The 17,285-nt window shown below is 39.4% G+C and overlaps 1 long non-coding RNA gene across 1 annotated transcript in view; it reads right to left on the minus strand.

Annotated features, from left to right (window-relative positions):
- Positions 1 to 5,319: 5,319 nt before the first annotated feature.
- The window catches only part of LOC147000799 (uncharacterized), a 117,928-nt gene continuing 105,962 nt past the window's right edge, over positions 5,320 to 17,285 (minus strand). Inside the window, exon 4 of the long non-coding RNA XR_015045643.1 lies at positions 5,320 to 5,689. This is a non-coding gene — a long non-coding RNA (uncharacterized LOC147000799). The remainder of the gene's footprint in view (positions 5,690 to 17,285) is intronic.

Here is a 17,285-nt window from a genome sequence, read left to right on the forward strand (position 1 = left end):
GGAAAGGATCTTTACCTATCCTAAATCAGATAGGGGACTAATATCCAATATATATAAAGAACTCAAGAAGGTGGACTCCAGAAAATCAAATAACCCCATTAAAAATGGGGCTCAGAGCTAAACAAAGAATTCTCACCTGAGGAATCCTGAATGGCTGAGGAGCACCTGAAAAAATGTTCAGCATCCTTAATCATCAGGGAAATGCAAATCAAAACACCCCTGAGATTTCACCTCATACCAGTCATAATGGCTAAGATCAAAACTTCAGGTGACAACAGATGCTGGCCAGGATGTGGAGAAAGAGGAACACTCCTCCATTGTTGGTGGGATTGCAAGCTTGTACAACCACTCTGGAAATCAGTCTGGCAGTTCCTCAAAAAGTCTTATTCTTATGCCACTGAAATCATGGCAAATTTATGTTGTACAATACATTCTAGATTATAATTGTGGTTTGGCCTCAAATTCTTTTTATTAATTTTATTGTTTCAAGATTTAGTTTATACAACATAATCTAGGTATATAAGGATAGTTTTGCTAGCTTAATTAAAGCATTTCTGGATTATTAATGATAAGCCAGTATAAGGCTAATTATAATAGTAATAAGCACACACACATTACATATATATATATATATATATATATATATATATGTATAATCAATCTATTCTTTTGCATATAAAAACTCTTCCCAGAAAGCCAGTGGGAAGATGGCTTAGCAGGTATAGGTGCCTTCCACACTGCTTGTACTCCAGCTTTTGTAAGCCTAGGAAATGAGTAGGAAGTAAACTCAGGGTAGGCTAAAACAGGTTTCCCCATTCACCCATTTGCTTTTTAACTGTGGTCATTTATCTCTCTGGCTTTCTACTCCCTTTTCTGTACAGTGAAGTAGTTTAAAACAGATATCTGTTGGGCCTTATTCTGCCAAATACTGAGGCCGAGTGAGGAAGCCTGAGCCATTGCTGAAGTTTAGAGACCTGTCTTGCTCACATCCATACTAGAGTGACTCACCACAACCTGCTTAAACCTGTCTTTGCCTAGCTACCACTGATGTAGAATAACTTTATTGGCTCTGTCAGTCGCCCCATAACCTCCATCACCCTTACCTACCACCTACCAAAAATCTCACCAAAAATCTCCACCTTCTTCTTCAACCCTATATAAACAAAGACTGATACAATAAAACGAGTTCCTGCTTTGACTGACTCCAGCCCCCGTGTGTTTGTTTTGGGTCTTGACATTCACTATTCCATTCAGCTCCAGAGAGACTCTGAACCCGGTTCTCTCCTCTCGCCTGAACCTGCAGATATCCTATGAGAGGATATCCCAGTAAATTATTTGTTTCTTTCTTCTATTTAGGTTGTTTCTGTTGTTATATACTTGTAAATGTAGAAAGTTGATAAACAAAAATCATATTTTGAAATGAATCATTTATATTAAAAGTAGCTGATAAAAACAGGTTCTAAGTTACAATCATTTAGTTCAATTGTATATCACAATTTGGCCATGTAATGAACATGGTTTTCAGTTTTCCCTTCAAGGTAGGATCTGAAATTAAAACCTTCCATTGTGGGATGGATACTCTTTGAGACACAGATGTTACAGCATAGATAGATAAGCAACAAGATATTTTAGTGGGAGGTAAAACATTCAATCCTGTAGTAAACCTCATTGAGATCAGGAAACAACACAAAGTCTTCAGGAAGTTCCTGAAATTAAGCAGATTCAATATCCTCCTCCCTACCTAAGTATATATAAGTGGTAAGAACTGCTGAGAAGAGATACCCTCAGAAACCAGAGCCACCTAGAAGAGGGTCAGATCAGCTCAGCTTCCTGGAAAAAGTAAATACCTACCAAATTCACTGGAAGAGTATCCAACCAACTGAGATACAAAGAGAGGATATCTCTAACCTACTAAGCTGCCTACAAGTTGTGCAGTAGGCTCCAATTTCCCAGCTTTCTTGAGCTGCCATTCATGCTAGGGTGATATATGACTTTTGGTGATGTGGCTGTCTTTGTGTCATTTCTGTTCAATCCTGCCAGTAACCCCAATAAAATTCATTGATTCTCCAAGTTGGATTTTAGTGGGCTCTACATTTTGGTCTGTCATTGGTTTCTTGTCTGGAATTAGTAAACTTTTTTCATGTCAACCCAGGAAAACTGTCTCAAAACTTAAACCTCACCCACAGTGTATAAACCTTTTCTTTGAATAAATGTGTTCTGTAACAAGTTTTAGGACACATGAATTATACAACCTGACATCGTTATGCCCATATTTGAAGCAAATCAGAAACTGGATGTCAATATATTGCCTCCTAAAGCAATTAGCAAATATTGGATAATCAGCTAAAAATAAAATCCCAATGTGGCCTCAGTGGGGTCCATTTCAAAGAGGTTTGGATTTTCTAGTAAACTGCTACCTTCTGACATGGATGCTAGTTAGAGACCACAAGTCAAGTGCATGTTCCATTGGAAAATAGAAATGCCTTGTAGCCCACCATCATTGAAGGCTGACAATGGTCTAGTGCATTTAGTTCTATACTAATTAGGGTGATACACCTGCTGCTGACTCCAGGTACAGTGTGAACCATCAGTTAGAAATCACAACTGTACCTAGAAATTTGAGTTATTTAGAAAAACAGTGGTAGTGGTTATATAAATTATCATTTACTTAGGTGGAATAAATCTATTGGTATATTTTCTTGCTGTGCTTGTAACTATAGTACCAGACTGGGCTGTTAAATGGCACTAGATCAGAAGATAAAATCCTCTAGAGTTCTGCTAAGAAATGAGATAATGTTATGGCAAGGATCCAGACAAAGATTCATTGCATAATCTGAAATAGGTGAAGCATTGGCCATGAAAGTCAAGTCTTCACTTCTTAAGAAGATGCATGGAATATTGTAGAAGTTGGGCTCCATCCTACCCATCTCTATAATATTGAAAAATTTCCCTGGTACCTAAAGTGTACTCAGTACAGTTTTGCTGATTTAGTATTATAAATAGTGTTATGAATGGAGTAAGAGTAATACAAAACATGAAGGATTAAATTGGGTGGATGACAAGAGGGCATGATAGAGGGGCAACTAAGTGGACAACCCTTATGGGTTACTTTCATTGGAGTTGTTTGTCAATGGGATCCCACAAACACTCAGACACCACAGATTATTGCTATTGTTCTTGGTTACGCTGAAGAACTTGACAGTAAGATTCTACTGCTGAAGATACCATTACTCCAACCATATACGTGGAGAAACTAAGTGACCTAGAACTTTCATCTGGGTAGCTTTCACAAGGCTGAAATAATGCTATGCATCCTATCAGAGCTGAAAAGTAGTAGTCAGTAATACATCCAGCTGTGAACTCGCTAAGCTACAGTAATGACTGATATGACAAGATATGCCCATTGCTTCAATAGTGGCTTAAATGTTATGGAAGTAAGCAACCACTTTCTAATTGGATTCCAAGCCCATTCCACAGGACGAAATCCATATGTGGTATCATTAACATGGCAAACAGCCTGTGGCCATGATAGGCTTTAGGAGAGAACCTACCAGTATCGTTCTCCAAGTTGTCACATTATTATAACAAGTCTAATAACTTATTGCTATACCCATAGATTAGTACTCCCCTAAATTCTCATCATAGAAGCTTCTTCTTGTGGTACATGTCAATTAACAGAGATTCCCAAACTTGTCATTGTGCAGAGAACAATAGACTGCAAAGTGCTCAGCTCTAAATAAGACACCTACATCCCAGTCTTCTTCACCAGATAAAGACATCATCATGGAAGATTAAATGGAAAGAGTGTAAAAGCCCTAAGTGTCAGATGAATTTCAGGAAACCATGTTGACAAGACACGGGAAGGCATTTGCTAATATAAGGGATCTGTGATAGCATGCACGAGATGTGAGAAGCCTCAAGTTATAGAAAAATATCATCCTGAAAGGAGGGACAACAACATGAAATAACCCATAGCAGAGGACCTATTGGTGTTCCACACATAAAACTAATTTGGCAATATAATTGGACTCCATGGAGAGAGAGGGAGGGAAGGAGAGAGAGAGAGAGAGAGAGAGAGAGAGAGAGAGAGAGGTCATATATTTGTATGTATTTGGGTGGGTAGAGAGATGGGGTAGATTCAGGAGAAACTGAAGAAAGAAGCTGAATTTGAAAACGTACATAAATGAACTTATCAAGGAATTAATAAAAATTTTATTTGAGATACCAAGAGCTGATATAGGGATGTAAATGGAATAAAAAAATTAATTTACTAAAAAAATGTTTAAAAAGAGAGGCCTGAGTTATAACCAGAGATTTGTGAAGGCTTATGGGATTTCTACCTGTCTCTTAGGGTCCTAAAGACAGGGCTGGTGTGATGATTCAGCGTGTAAAGGCACCTGCCACTGAGCACGAGGATCTGAGTTCTATCGGCAGGACCCACATCAAGGAAGGAAAGAACTAACTCCCACAAGTAGTCTTCTGATTTTCACATATGTGCTATTGGATGGGTGGATGCGTTTACAGACATACACATAAAGAAATATATGTTTAATACATAGTTCAGATAGAACAGGGCTTTCTAATCTCACTAATAACTCATCTCATGTGGTTGTTATACCTCATGCTTTTGTTAAAAACTAAGTTAAATCAAGGTGATGAAAATAATTTTCATTAAAATGTTCAGTGTGGTCAGGTTTTATTTATTTATTTTTGCAATTTTTATACATGTGATAATCATATATACCCCATTTTTCCCTCTAACTCTTATATTCTCCCCAACACATCCCATTACCAGGTGCACATCATTTTTAAATAACCCATTAAAATTCCTTTAATGAAGATCTAATGACAGTTTATCCAATTATCAGCCCCTCACAATCTGAATCACTTGGAAAAGACACTCCAATGAGGGTTATCTGGATTAGGTTGGCTTGTGGGAGAGTCTGGGGCATTTGTCTTTGTTGCTGAGAAATTTTCAGGGCCAGGGGACCTGGGGAAAGCAAGCTGAGCACTAGGGGGCATTCACTAACTCATTGCCCTCTGTGCTTGCACTCATCATTGGTCTTCTTCAAACTTATGATCAGAAAGACGAGAAAAGTGAACAATAGAATGTCCATTCCAAATAGCTTAAATATGAAGATATAGTCCAAACTGACTTCACTTCTTGCCACCTTGACTTTCCATCATAACGAACTATAGTTTGAAATTGTGAGCCAATTTCTTTTGTTTTAATTATTTTATTTATTCACATTCCAAATGTTGCCCCCCTCCTTGGTCCCCACTCCCAGATTTCTTTGTCCCCTCTCTGCTCCCTTTGCTTCTAAGATGGTGCTCACCCCACCACCCTCCCTGGGCATGCCCCTTCTGTGAGTCATCAAGTATCTACAGGATTAGTCGCATCCTCTCTGACTGAGGCCAGACAAGGCAATCCTCTGCTACATGGCCCCCTCTGCTGGGGCCCACGTCTGCTCTTTGGTTGATGGCTTAGTCTCTGGAAGGTACCAGGGGTCCAGGTTAGTTGACATTTTTGGTCTTTCTATGGAGTTGCCATCCTCTTCAGCTCCTTCATTCCTTACACTCATTCTTCCATGGAGTCCCAACCTCAGTCCAAATCTTTTCTTTGTGTGGTCCGTTTAGTCACGGTGTTCACTCACAGCAATGGGGAATGAAATTGAGGCACTCAGGTTTCCTAAATATTAAAAACAACAGAAGCTCTAGAGCATTAGTCAAAATCACCTCTCCCCAAACTGCGCACATCTTTGTAAACTGAATAAACTCCCAAATATCTATCTCTCAATCCCCCACCCCCCTCTCTGAAACATGAATACCAACCTTGTTGTCTTCCACTGGAAATGATGAGAAACCCAACTAGAAATAATCCAGTGATCCAATAAAATAGCATCTAGTTATTCTTTTTTTTTTTAGACAAAAATAACATTTTATTAGGTATTTTCTTTATATACATTTCAAATGCTATCCTGAAAGTTCCCTATACCCTCCCTCTGCCCTGCTCCCATACCCACCTACTCCCACTTCTTGGCCCTGGCATTCCCCTGTACTGAGGCAGATAAAGTTTGCAATACCAAGGGGCCTCTCTTCCAGTGATGGCCAACTAGGCCATCTTCTGCTACATATGCAGCTAGAGACACAAGCTCTAGGGGTACTGGTTAGTTCATATTGTTGTTCCACCTATAGGATTGCAGAACCCTTCAGCTCCTTGGGTGCTTTCTCTAGCTTCTCCATTGGGCGTCCTGTGATCCATCTTATAGATGACTGTGAGCATCCACTTCTGTTTTTGCTAGTCACTGGCATAGCTTCATACAAGACAGCTTTAACAGGGTCCCTTCAGCAAAATCTTTCTGACATTGTACAATAGTGTCTGGGTTTGGTGGCTGATTATGGGATGGATCCCCGGGTGGGGTAGTTTCTGGATAGTCCATCCGTTTGTCTTAGCTCCAAACTTTGTCTCCTTTCATGGGTATTTTGTTCCCTATTCTGAGAAGGAATAAAGTATCTACCCATTGGTCTTCCCTCTTCTTGATTTTCTTGTGTTTTGTAAATTGTATCTTGGGTGTTCTATGTTTCTGGGCTAATATCCACTTATCGGTGTGTGCATATCTAATGACTTCTTTTGTGATTGGGTTACTTCACTAAGGATGATATCCTCCAGATACATCCAATTGTCCAAGAATTTCATAAATCCACTGTTCTTAATTGCTAAGTAGTACTCCATTGTGTAAATGTACCATATTTTCTGTATCCATTCCTCTATTGAAGGACATCTGGATTCTTTCCAGTTTCTGGCTATTATAAATAAGGCTGCAATGAACATACTGGAGCATGTGTTCTTATTACCAGTTGGAACTTCTTCTGGGTATATGCCCAGGAGAGGTATTGCTGGATCTTCTGGTAGTATTATGTTCAACTTTCTGAGCAACCTCCAGACTGACTTCCAGAGTGGTTGTACAAGCTTGCAATTCCACCAACAATGGAGGAGTGTTCCTTTATCTCCAAATCCTCGCCAGCATCTACTGTCACCTGAATTTTTGATCTTAGCCATTATGACTGGTGTGAGGTGGAATCTCAGGGTTGTTTTGATTTGCATTTCCCTGATGATTAAGGATGTTGAACATTTTTTCAGGTGCTTCTCAGCCATTCAGTATTCCTCAGTTGAGAATTCTTTGTTTAGCTCTGAACCCCATTTTTAATGGGGTTATTTGAATTTCTGGAGTCCAGCTTCTTGAGCTCTTTGTATATATTAGATATTAGTCCCCTATCAGATTTAGAATTGGTAAAAATCCTTTCCCAATCTGTTGGTGGCCTTTTTGTCTTATTGAGACTGTCTTTTGCCTTACAGAAGCTTTGCAATTTTATGAGGTCCCATTTGTCAATTCTTGATCTTACAGCGCAAGCCATTGCTATTCTGTTTAGGAATTTTTCCCCTGTACCATATCTACTGTACAGTGACAAACAGGTAGATCAAGGGAATAGAATTGAAGATCCAGAAATGAATCCACACAGCTATGGTCACTTAATCTTTGACAAGGGAGCTAAAACCATCCAGTGGAAAAAAGACAGCATTTTTCAACAAATGGTGCTGGCACAACTGGAGGTTATCATGTAGAAGACTGCGAATTGATTCACTCTTATCTCCTTGTACAAAGCTCAAGTCTAAGTGGATAAAAGACCTCCACATAAGACCAGACAGTTAAATTAATAGAGGAGAAAGTAGGGCAAAGCATCTAGTTATTCTGACAGACATTCCACCTAGTTTTGCCACTCCCCTTATGGAATAGGTTTTTGTTTTGTTTTGTGGTGTTGTGTTTTTTATTTACCCTTTATTTTTATACTCCTTTCAAAGTTAGTTTAGCATAACATAATCACGGAGATCTCTAATCCAACTCTGGTATCAATATCTGGCTTCTTTGTATGCTCGGAATTGCTGGTAAGATTTTTAAAGTTAAATTCCATTGTTAGAAGAGCCACACCTACATTCCATTCCAAGTGTGGAGGAAATATTAACGAAGAGGAATGTCACAGCCAATCGCCTTCCTTTATATCCTGTGAAATCGCACTGCAATGTCTATCCGATTGAGATCTTTGTTTTAAACTCAGTCTCCCTTGCACCCAGATGGTCATGGGAGTTGCTCTGTGGAATATGGACCTGAGTGCTGTGCATCTGTCTTGGAAAAGGGATTTTCAAATGTTGGCTTCTCTGGCCTTTTTCTCCTCTGTGACAAATGACTGTACTGGGTTCCAAAACCTTACGGAATGAGCATAAGCCCTGTATCACTGCCAGGTGACGGCTGTCCAGGAAAACCTGCACTGATTTCCTGCATGGTAAAAATCAACATCTATTGTGGTCTGCCCTCAAAGCCTAGGGGATGATCTGCTACAGTAGTTGGCATTCATCTGAACTAATAGATTTTTTTTAACTCTTCTTTCATGCATTACACTCCAACTACAGTTTCCCCTCCCTCCACTCTTCCAGTTCCTAGCTCTCCTCTCCCCCTGTTCCATTGCTCCTGTTTCCCCTTTAAAAAAAAATAGCAGCCATTTCACAGATATCAACTGAACACAGCGTAACAAGTTACAATGAGAATAGGCACAAACCCTCCTGTAGAGGTTGAATGAGGTAACCTGTAGGAGGAAATGTCTCCCATGTGCAGGCAAAGGAGTCAGAGACATCCTTATTCTCACCGTGAGGAGTCTCACAAGAACACCAAGGTACACAACCATAACATTTATGCAGAAGTCCTAGCTCAGACCCAGACAGGGTCCCTGATTAAATTTTATAAAGTGAACCTGATTGGCTAGCTGGTCTCTCTTTCCTAGGTGATGCTATAGACACTGTAGAATCCACCTCTGAGCATTACTGGGAGGATGAATGAGACTGACTTTATAAGGCAGGTGGGGTTGCTACAATGTAATTAATGCTCAGGAAAGAATGAATCACAACCCTACCTGTGTCCTGTGGGCCACTCCTCCTGTGTAATTTTAATAGAAAAGAATTTTTTTAAAAAGCCCATTGTTAATTGTGTCATTTGTAAATGATGCTCAGTGTCTATGATCATTTCTTGAAGGACACTATGGTATGTAAGCCTTTAGCACATAGCTTTCCCATCTATTTATTCCCCCACACTCACACACAAAGTACAGAAGTAACAAAAGCATAAATCTACCTGTTTGGCCACTGGAATTGCACCTGCCATCAGTCTTATTCGAAAGCAAGATTTAGAAGGATGAGAAAAGTAAATAATACCAAATAATGTTCTCTAGTTTTTCCTCTCATAATTGCCATTCCTTGAAATGCTTGGGCAGGGCTTAGCAAACTAGACACACAATGCATACATACCAAATACACTGCCCAGGATTACATACAGGCACTCTCTCTCTCTCTCTCTCTCTCTCTCTCTCTCTCTCTCTCTCTCTCTCTCTCTATCTGTGTGTGTGGGGGGGGTCCTGGATTGCTATGAAAGCATCTATTTCTCTCAGCTATTTCCACAAAAATAATGCATTACTTGGGGAAATTGTTAAGGTATAAATTCTTAGGTCATTGTAGGGGTTTGAATGAAAATGTCCCTCATAAGCCCGTACAAGAGACAGTACTAGAAAGTGTGGCCTTGTTGGAGTAGAAACTGTGTCATTGAGACTGGGCTTTGAGGTTTCAGAAGCTCAAGACAGGCTCAGTATCTCTCTCTCTCTTACTGTTCTCTTCAATTCTGACTCTCAATGACCTCTCCAGCACCATATCTGCATGCATGCTACCATGTTTCCCACTATAATGATAATAGACTAAACCTCTGAATTATAAGCCAGCCTTGCTTAAATATTTTCTTTTTTTTTTTCTATTCTCAGTGAGTGTCTTTTTTTAGATGTTTTCTTCATTAACATTGCAAATTTTATCCCAATTCCTCATTTCCCTTCCAAAAATCCCCCTATCCCACCCACTCTCCCAGTGCTCAATAATCCACTCACTCCCACTTCCCTGTCCTGGCATTCCCCTACACTGGGGCATTGAGCCTTCACAAAACCAAGGGCCTCTCCTTTCATTGATGTGCCACAAGACCATCCTCTGCTACATACTTAGGTGAAGACATGGGTCCCTCCATGTGTACCCTGTACCCTTTGGTTGGTGGTTTAGTCCCTGGGAGCTCTGTGGGTACTGGTTGGTTCATATTGTTGTTCCTCCTATGGGGCTGAAAACCCCTTCAGCTCCTTATGTCCTTTCTCTAGCTCCTCCATTGGAGACCCTGTGCTCAGTCCAGTAGATGGCTGTGAGCATCCACTTCTGTATTTGTCAGGCACTGGCAGAGCCTCTCAGGAGAAAGCTGTATCAGGCTCCTGTCAGTAAGCACTTGTTGGCATCCACAATAGTGTCTGGGCTTGGTAACTATATATAGGATAGATCCCCAGGTTGTATATGGGATGGATCCCCAGGTTGGACAGTCTCTGGATGGCCTTTCCTTCAGATTCTGCCCCAAACTTTGCCTCTATATTTCCTCCAATGGGTATTTTGTTTCCCATTCTAAGAAGGACAAAAGTATCCACACTGTGGTCTTCCTTCTTGAGCTTCATGTGGTCTGTGAATTGTATCTTGGGTATTCCAAACTTCTGGGATAATTTCCACTTATCAGTGAGTACATACCATGTGTGTTCTTTTGTGATTGGGTTACCTCACTCAGGATGATATTTTCTAGTTCCATCCATTTGCCTAAGAACTTCATCAATTCATCGTTTTTAATATCTGAGTGGCATTCCATTGTGTAAATGTACCATATTTTCTGTATCCATTCCTCTGTTGAGGGGCATCTGGGTTCTTTCTAGCTTCTGGCTATCATAAATAAGGCTGCTATGAACATAGTGGAGCATGTGTCCTTATTACATGGTGGAGCATCTTCTGGGTATATATGCCCAGGAGTGGTATTTCTGGGTCCTCCAGTAGTACTATCCCAATTTTCTGAAGAACTGCCAGATTGATTTCCAGAGGGGTTGTACCAGCTTGTATTCCTCCCAGCAATGGATGAGTGTTCCTCTGTCTCCACATCCTTGCCAGCATCTGCTGTCACCTGAGTTGTTGATCTTAGCCAATTTGACTGGTGTGAGGTGGAATCTCAGTATTCCACAAAATAGAAACAGAGGGAACACTACCAATTCGTTCCAGGAAGCCACAATTACTCTGATACCCAAACCACACAAAGATCCAACAATGAAAGAGAACTTCAAATCAATTTCCCTTATGAATATCGATACAAAAATACTCAATAGAATTCTTGCAAACTGAATCCAAGAACACATCAAAATGATCATCTGTCATGATCAAGTAGGCTTTATCCCAGGGATACAGGGATGATTCAATATATGGAAATCCATCAGTGAAATCCTCTATATAAACAAACTCAAAGGAAAAAAAAATGCATGATCACCTCATTCGATGCTGAGAAAGCATTTGACAAAATCCAACACCTCATCATGATAAATGTCTTGGAAAGATCAGGAATATAAGGCCCATACCTAAATATTTTCTTTTATTTAAGATTGTTGTGGTCATGGTGTCTCTTCACAGCAATAAAACCCTAAGACAAGGATGGAGGAAATGTGTGCACAAATGAAGATCCCTGGATGATCACTGGGTACCAGTGAAGTACAATGCATGACTTTTAGTATGTGTGTAATTCGTGTTTTTCTGCACCTACATTTCAATGACCATTGCAGAAGAGGGAGCAGAAAAATTATAAGAGCAAGAGGATCAGGGAGTTTCCTATGGGCTTCTGTCTCCTAGTAATGTCCGATACTTCACCCATAAAATCTCACTGGCATGACTGCCCAAACATGGCCTGAAAAGGAAAGCAAAAATAGACATAGTAATATAAGTGGAGAAAAACCCATGATGCCTCAACCCTGCACAGACTGACAGGAAAGAAAGAAATGCTGAGAGACAGAGAAATAATCTCCCTAGGGAAGAGCACACCAATCAATTATCCAACACCAAATGGTAAGCCTTGAAAACATACACAGGACGTTAAACAGAGTGACCAGGTTGTGTTTAGGAATATATATTCAGAAACATATGCATATATGTATATAACAACAATTAAATGAAAAAGAGGCCATGAGTTTGAAGGAAAGTAAGGTGAGGTATATGGCATTTGGAGGAAGAAGAAGAAGAAGAAGAAGAAGAAGAAGAAGAAGAAGAAGAAGAAGAAGAAGAAGAAGAAGAAGAAGAAGAAGAAGAAGAAGAAGAAGAAACAACTGAAGTAATTATAATCTCAAAATTTTTTTAAAAAAAGATGAAAAGGAGACATTTTAATTATGTTTTGAACCCCAGCACAGAGAACCATAGCTTAGCTGGAAAACTGTGTATTATCTTTGGACTCCTTCTTCCCTCAGATTATGCCATGCACGGACATCTTTCCACGTAGTTCTCCCTTCTGCTATACCATACCTAGATGTCATTCTAGGCTGGCCTCTTGTCAGTTTTACCCCACACTTTGACCTCCACCATGCCCTAAAATGTGCCTGTTCATAGCATGCTGTGCTTGGCTATGATCGTCTCACACATGCCCGGAAGACAGTCATGCAGAGCTGCTGCTTGCCTGGAATTTTAACTTGTTACTTGTGTACTATTTCCAGCATGGTTATTGTATTCCATAATTGAGACAATTGAGGGAAGGGAAATTAAATTTTCCACCTCGACGGCACAGTCTGCATGTTGACATTTGCCTCGCTATGCACATTCGAACATGCTTGCAACTGCAGAGCACATGAAACTTCTTACACTGACATGTATTTTCAAGCCACCATCAAGTACCCCCAAAGATCATCTTAGCAGATGGTTTGTAATTACAGTAAAAGTGAGAAATTTGCTTTCCACAGCCCATTTGTGTACCCTGAACAGAACTGGCATTAAAGAGTGCATGTTGTGTGGTTGGAGGCTTTTCTTGGGAAAAAAAGAAAAGAAAAGGAAAGAAAGGAAAGGAAAGGAAAGGAAAGGAAAGGAAAGGAAAGGAAAGGAAAGGAAAGGAAAGGAAAGGAAAGGAAAGGAAAGGAAAGGAAAGGAAAGGAAAGAAGGAAGGAAGGGAGAGAGAGAGAGAGAGAGAGACAGAGAAAGAGAGACAGAGAAAGAAACAGAAAGAAAGGAAAAAGAAGATTGAAATAAAAGTGTTCTATTTCAGACCTATTGTAAGTGAGGTCAGTTTCTTAGGCGTTTCATTCTATGGAAAGCTATCAGATATCACACCGCCTGGATCCACCTAAGAAATAGAGGCTTAGAGGCTTAAAGACCTCGATGTCTTTAAAGTAATTCTATCTGAAAGGATTACATTAAAATTCTAAAATGTTGTTGTTTTGGATGGATAAACAAAAGACAATTGTGCCTTCTAATAAACGCATGGAGAAAAAAATTCTCTATATTCCAAAGAATCTCAAGTTATGGTAGGTGAAATCTAGTGTCTTAAAAGAAATAGAAAGAGATTCTTTTGAACATAAACTCAGGAACTGGCCTAATCTTGTAGCAAACTGTATGTGACTAAAGAACCAACTGGAAACCACTGAAATCAAAGAGGAAAAACAATAGAAAAATCATACCAGAAGTGATTATTATCTACAAAACCAATGAAACAATACATTACAGATATTATTCATCCATCAACCAAAACTGAAATTTGGAGCTTAAATTGGTAAGTTGCTTACTGTGCAAATATTGAACATTAGTTCAGAATCCATGTAAAACTGGGCACATCTGTCATCCCAGCATTCCTACAGTCAAATGGGAAGGTACAAACAAGAGAACCTACAGACACCTGTAGGCCAGATAGACTAGCATATGTAGAAGAGAACAAAAAATCCTGCCATAAACAAAGTGGAAGGCAAGGGTCTAAACCCATAACTTCTACATGTGCATAGTAGAGCCTGCACACCCACCATTATTAATTTATCTATCTATCTATCATCTATCTATCTATTATCTATCTATCTATATCTATAACACATTTTTACGTTGAAATCCCATGTGTATTAGTTTCCTGAGGATGCCATTGGAAATCCCCACCCTTTGGTGATATTACTGCCTCACTATTCTGCAGTCTACATGTGGATAGCCATCATCAGATGATATCCTTAGTGCATCATTATACCATCTTCTGTGTGCTTGCCTCTACGCAGAAATGTCCCTTTCCTCTATGGGCAGAGTTGACGATAGTTAATTAAGGTCCTCTTTACTGACTTCATCTTATTTTGATTATCTTCAAAGAGCTTATTTTTCAATAAAACTGCATTTAAAAATGTTGGAAGTCAGGATGACTTTTACCACTTAGAAAATAAGGGAACGTCACTGACAGACATTTTAATACCTATAAGTACTGTATCACAAAACTAACACTGTATATATATGTGATTTTAAGTCTTTAGGTGTCTCATTTTTAGTTTTTGAGATTTTTATCTGTTTTATTTTATGTGTATGTGTACTTACCTACGTGTATGTCTATATACCACATGCACAAAGTGCCCAAGGAGACTTAAAAAAAAAAAAGTGTCAGAGCCACAGGGACTGGAGTTCCCCACAGTTATGAGTTGCCATGTAGATGCTAGAAATTTAGTCTAGCTTCCATGAAACAACAGCCAGAGCTCTTAGCTGCTGAATCCTCTTCCCAGACCAAAAAGTGGAGCCCAGACTGGTCTCAAACTCATTACTCTCTCTTGCATCTACTTCTTTAGCACATCCAATTGGTATGCAAGAAAAATTCTAACACCGAGTTAAGATGTAATGAAAATAACTAAAGCTTTTTTAAAAAGCCAATACAAATATTTTTTTTATCTAATAGCTATACACATATATAATGTGATTGGATATCACTAATGAGAAGCTGTAAATGTCTGAGAAGCGCTGAAAAAAGACCCTATTCTCAAATAGTACGCAAAAGCAAGGGAGTTTATTCTACACAAACAGCCTGAATGCAGGAATCAGTCATTCAGACAAAATAGGGACCCTGGGGAAGTTTGAAGGCTCCTTTGAAGCACAGCAAGGGGAATTTTAGGAATGGTCAGGTCACTGTTTAAATGATTGACTAGGTAACCAGCGGTTACATTAGTGCATTTTTAATTGATTGCTATATTAGTTTTGCCATTCTTGGTCTGGCCTTAGGAGCTGTCTCAATCCTTGCACTGGCAATCTCTCACCTAGATATCAGGGCTGTTGCTGACTAATGGCCTATTGTCTGTGATTTTCCTGAGATGCCTCACCTGCTTCCTTGGGAAACTGAGGCTTAAGGCCTTACATGGCTGTCTGTTCTAAAACAGAGTTAGGTCATATCATAGCCACCAATGGGGCTTTGTGAGCAAGGCTTAAATTATTTTCTGCTATTTTTAATGATGAGGTTTCCCATGTACAGTACAGATTTGCTAGCAGTCATTCAGAAAAGTAGATGCATCTTAAAGTGCTTTATTCCCTCAGTTACAGTGTTGCATTTTTCAATTTTCATTTTTTTATAAATGAGTTGACAAAACTTAAAGTGTGCCTGCTATCTTTGGCTCAGCAAATTATTTACTAACTAAACAACTGGGGTGACTACAGGTTTTATTTTTGCTTTTGGATCTGAATGAGTAGAGCTGTTCAAAAGATGTTTCTTCTTTGTTTTAGAATACTCAATGGCAAATACTGGTGATCCTTAGATCTTAATCGCATCTAGTACTGCGCCTGTATTTTGTAGTTCATCTATATCTTCTATTGGGGTCAAAGGACCCTGAACTTTCCCACTCATACGACCAAGGATTAAACAAACAAGTCTTGCAATTCTTACAAGAAAGACAGCACATTTCCACCATGAGCAATGATCTACAGTTTTCCCACACTTCAAGCTCTGCCTGGAGCCTAGACAATATATTTTCCTTAGTTTTGTACCAGAAGAACCTGCCAAACTTAAGACAAATATTTCATGTTGTGCCATTATAATGATTGTTTTATAAAAACTTGTCTGAATGAACTCAAATCCTTCAGAATAGCAATTATTTCAACATTTTTATAGACTGTAAATTGTCAGAGGAAAGTCATGAATCATTTCTTTTCAATGAGTTTGGCAATCTTGACTCTCTCTCTCTCTCTCTCTCTCTTTCTCTCTCTCTGTATCTCTCTCTGTCTCTCTCTGTCTCTCTCTCTCTTGTGTGTGTGTGTGTGTGTGTGTGTGTGTGTGTGTGTGTGTGTGTGTGTGTGTGTGTAAGAGGGAGAGACAGAATTTGCTGTTACTGTTAATATTTGGGCATCAGTAGAAAGGTATGCACAGCATACTCCTGTGCATACGCTTTACTACTAAGAAAAGCGTAGCTGTAGGGAAAGCAAGAGCGAGGCAGACAACACCCTGGACATAATTCAGATGCCCGGAACTTGCACATACCCTGTTCCCTTGCTTGTGCATGGCTGAATCCACAGATGTGAAGAGAACCTCTTGTGTGACTAAGTGTCTTCCTATCAGGAAATTGAAGGGATCTTCACAGATACAGTTAATGCTCTTAACTTAGAAAATAAGGGAACTACTTTAGAATATAGCACTTGACTTTGAGCTAATTGCTTGACAAGAAAGTATTATTGATGACCTTACTCACTAAAATGGGCTCTTTAAAGGCACTAGACACTTCTGAGTCAGGAAGCACAGAAGAGATTCTCTGCTAGCCTTGAAGGAGCAACTGCTCTTTCTGCTTAGAGGGTCTTGAGGGAATAAGAGTTCAGAATAGAGAACCTTTCCTCTCTATTCTTAAAATGCTAACACATAATTGAAAGTCAGAAAGGGTAGAGGTTAATTCTGATAGCTTCAAGGAAGTGTTAGTTTACCAACAAGCTAGGAGCCTGGAGAACATACTGCCTCCGGACATACTAACTCCATACACATACTTAGATTTTTGATGTGGGAGACTTGGAATTGCACATCAGCAAATATATTGCTGAAACATGTTATTTAAAGCCCTTCAGCTTTTGGAATATTGTATGCAACACTGGATAATAAACACAGAAGGTAGTAGAAAAGTCAGAGAGGACAAGGGAGTAAAAACTCAGCCAACAGATAAGGCTCACCTTTCTCTTCCATGCTGCCCTTAAATTTCTCATTGTACAGCACACTTAACACAGCTTGAGTCAGGAGAAGCACATTGGGAAACATGAAAACATGCTAGCATCTCACTCTTTTGTCCCCATGGCAATTTTTTACAATGATGAATGTTGCTGTGGCAACATCACAGGACTCTAAATGATTTTTTTTCTAATTCATTGAAAAAGTCAAATAAGGCATGCAGTGAGC

Source organism: Mus caroli, unplaced genomic scaffold, assembly GCF_978045245.1.
Source record: "Mus caroli unplaced genomic scaffold, Mus_caroli_1 scaffold_16, whole genome shotgun sequence".
NCBI classification, from domain to species: Eukaryota; Metazoa; Chordata; class Mammalia; order Rodentia; family Muridae; genus Mus; species Mus caroli.